Source organism: Triticum dicoccoides, chromosome 3A, assembly GCF_002162155.2.
Source record: "Triticum dicoccoides isolate Atlit2015 ecotype Zavitan chromosome 3A, WEW_v2.0, whole genome shotgun sequence".
Lineage (NCBI taxonomy): Eukaryota > Viridiplantae > Streptophyta > Magnoliopsida > Poales > Poaceae > Triticum > Triticum dicoccoides.
In genome coordinates, this window is record NC_041384.1 from 37,771,536 (window position 1) to 37,775,660 (window position 4,125).

Sequence of the window (4,125 nt, forward strand, 5' to 3'; positions counted from 1 at the left end):
CGAGGAGGAGCACCAAGACAAATGAGATTACAAGTCATTGCAGGGTAGGGTTGATCACATTCATCGTGACCATGGGTGATGTGGTGAAGAGAAGTGGCAAAAAAGATGAGTTTCTTGAGGCGTACGAGGATCTGTTCCTCCCGTTGCAACGCACGGGCATATGTGCTAGTATGAATTAAATCGTCGGAAAATTGCTAATTTATCCAACAACCACCACCGCTGCCTCTCTGTGTCTGCACGCAAGATCTTGGACACCGTTGACAATAGGCGAGGGTATCCTCGCGCTAAGATATAGTGGATGGGTGGGGAGAAGGAAGGCTGCAATGAGCCCCGACGGCCGTACGAGCAGAAGGAGGTACGCTCGTCAGGATCGCCATCAGAAGTCGCCTCTCTAGACTCCTGTTTATTCTCTCTTATCTGTTCCATTATGGGTGGATGGTGTATCCCTGTTATCCATTTACGGTAGAAAAATGATGTAGCGCATGAGTTAGCTACCTTTTTCTTTGCGCAACTCATGAGTTAGCTACCTTGGATGATGATAGAATATCTCCTCCTAATACATGGCTAGATTCGGCCCGGTGGCTGTAATTCCTATGCTTATAAAGGATTAAGGATGCAACCATTCTGATAAATGAATAAAGAAGGTTTGAAGTGCCAAAAAAATATAAACCGACGATGAATATGTGTGTGGACGGTGTATCTCTGTATATCCATGTGCGGTAGAAAAATCACTCTCGGACAAAAATCGAGCCTATCAAAACACACCGTGCTCCACTTGTCTTTCTCATCACATGCACGGTCCTTTTCTACGGTGGGTAAATTTCCGGTGCCGTGGATGGTCAAAACTTGAGTGCCGTGGTGCGCTTGGGCATCTACTTCTCCCGCGTGATTGATTGAATTCCACAACCTCCCGGCCGGAGAAGCTTTGCTATGGCCTGTAAATGCCTACGGAGTAGGCGCTGGCTAGACGTACGAACGACTGACAGCTTATACTGATTGAGACCGATTGTACGACGTGTTAGTCCATGTCCATCTGGAAGACTATAAAACGTGGACACTACATCAATCTGGATATTGCTCCAAGTTCAGTGCACCACAGATATGTATCTAAGCAACTGAGCTTGTGGTGCTCAGTCCTCTCCTCACCGAAGCTGTCTTGCTTTTCCCGCGTGACTGAATTCCACGACCGGCACAAAGGACGACCTGCTGGCTAGACGAGTGAGTGGCAGCGTACGTTAACAAACGTATGCTGATTGAGTACGAAGCTAGAGCTTATCCATCTGGAATACTAGACTTGCCTCGGAGTCTTGACACACCAGCACCAATATATCGCTACAAATTCATTGCACCAAAGATATTAGTACTAACTAGTAACTACTCCCTTCCTCCCATGCATAATGTAGGACGTTTCTTTACGCTAGTGTCAAAAAATATCCAATATACACTGGTAGAAAAATGGCCTGTTGTCCCGGTCCGTAAGGGCCTTTTGTTCCGGTTCTGGAACCGGGACTAAAGGGTCGGTGCTAATGTCATGTCCCTTTAGTCCCGGTTCAATCCAGAACCGGGACAGATGCACCACCGGACTCGCGGGCTATGCCTACGGCCCAAGGCCGTCGGCATAGGTCCATTGCCGTCGGCATAGATCTATGCCTACGGCTGCCGTCGGCATAGCCCCGTCGGCGTAGATCACGTCAGCGTAGATGTGTCAGACCGTCGGCGTAGTATATCCGTCGGCATAGGAGCATATGCCGACGGCCGTGGGGCAGCCGTCGGCATAGTTTAGCCGTCGGCGTTGTTTTCCGTCTGACGGCAACGGACGGCGCCGTCAACAGCGCTGGCGATTCAGGGGACGACACGTGGCGCATGTATGCCGACGGCTTGGCCGTCGGCATAGATGGAAATCTATGCCTAGCCGTCAGCATACCTACGCCACGAGTCGTCCCCCGGCTTCTCCTGGCGGCAGGGCTATGCCTACGGCAAAGCCGTTGGCATAGATTTCCATCTATGCCGACGGCTTTGCCGTAGGCATATCTCTGCCATGTGGCAGCTCCTGGTTTCTCCTGGCAGCAGGGCTATGCCTACGGCAAAGCCGTCGGCATAATTTTTCATATATGCCTACGGCTTTGCTGTAGGCATAGATGTGCCACGTGGCAAGCCCTGGTAACTCCTGGGCGTATATATGCCGACGGCTTTGCCGTAGGCATAGTTTTTTTTTGTTTTTTTTTATTTTCCCTGTTTTCTCTTTTCCAATTCATTTGACAGCATTTCAAAACAGAACAATATGAAATTATGCAGAAATATGACAATTCATCATGTGAACATACTCAAGTTCATCTAAACATACTCAAGTTCACCATCATCATCTAAACATACTCAAGTTCATCACATCATCTAAAGATCATCACCGATGGAAGTTCATGAACATAAAAATAGTGCAAGACATGAAACATGATAAAAGTAGGAATATGAAAGGCATGGCACGATAGCCACATGCACGGAGTCATCAAGCAAGAGCACCCCCGCCAAAACCACCACCTCCGCCAAAACCACCACCACCACCTCCGCCAAAACCGCCATCGCGACCACCACCACTCTGCCAGATCGGAGTGACTGGGTCGACGGAGCAGGAGTCGAGCCAACGGTCCCCTACATGTTTCAGAAAAGATTCTAATGGTAAATATGATATGATAGTGTTTCATGAACGAGAACTAGTTTGCTAGTAGTTAGGCAAATGTACTAACCGGACCATCACTGCCTAGTGCCACCCATTCATCGAACGTGGGCACGTGTGGGGGTTCTCCCACAGGTGGTGGTGGGGGTCCCATTTGTGGTGGATCCGTGCGGTTAGTCCAAGACGCCAACATAGCCTGAATGTTAGTTAAACAAGCAAACTAGAAGATCAGAAGGAATGAAAGTGCAAAAATTTAGGTTGGTTTTAACAGGGCAAAACTAACCGTCATCATCTGACGGTTGTAATCATCGTTTGCCTTCACTCGTTTCAAGTACTCCCGCACCTCGAGATTCCTATGCTCGACAAACTCCTTATATGCCTACATAATTTAGGTTGTTTCTAAGTGAGCAATGCTGAAAATAAACTGAGAATGCAAGATAGAAAAAGATAAAGAGGAAGTACTTACAGCATGCTGGCGGGCTAAGGGAGTCTGTGAATGCCCCGTACTCTCTAACTGGCTCGGGTTGCTAGCCCAAAGCCGTGTGTACGAGATCGAAGGAGTGATCAAGCCATCGAAACACGGATACCGGCCATTCTTCTTCGCCTGGATGGCCACCACCGCCGTGCCGTCGATCTGAGACTGGGCGACCTCAGCAACAGGAACATCCGGATGCCACTCCTGATAGTGATGAAGGTAAGACCCCAGGTGCTCCTCGGTCTTGCCGTAGTACTGGCTCTCGCCCTCCTTGCGATGACTCCGCTCGCGGGCCAGCTTCCACGACTCCATGTCTGAGAGCGGCCTCTTCAACTTGTCCTCCTACAACGTCAAATAGAAGTCAGCCATACATAAGAACATGACGTAAAGAAGAACAGAAATGCATCATGCACATAGATATACCTTCATGGCCTTGAAGCCCCAGTGGTTCCTGTTTCCTTGGCCGTGTGTCCCGTCGTCTCCACGGTTAGCCCGGGCCTTGATGCTCTTGGCAACAAACTCTGCATCGGCGCCGAGCCACCTATCCACCAAACTCGCCCATCCGTCATGCCTTCCATAGCACCAACGAGGAACAACCTATGCAAATTTTGGAAGCATGACATGTGAGCACGAAACATATAGTTGACTGCTTGAAACAATGAAAAGTTAGTAATAGTTACCATCATGAACTGCTCCTTGCTCAAGGTAAGTCGTAGCTTCTGCGCTTGAGTTTTCGGCATCTTTTGTTGCAGGTAGTAGTGGTAGTACTGCGAGACGGCAACCCAGCGCACCTCGTACTGCAACTGACGAGCTTTCTTCTTTGCAGCCGCAAGCAAGACCACGTCGGCTCTGGCCTTGTGCTCGTCAAGAACTCTATAGAGTTGCTGCAATCATGCAAAAACCAGAAGCAAACAAGGCATGAGTTGAGTGATTCAATGATAAACTATGAACAAAACTGAAGACAAGTGATTCAGAAGAG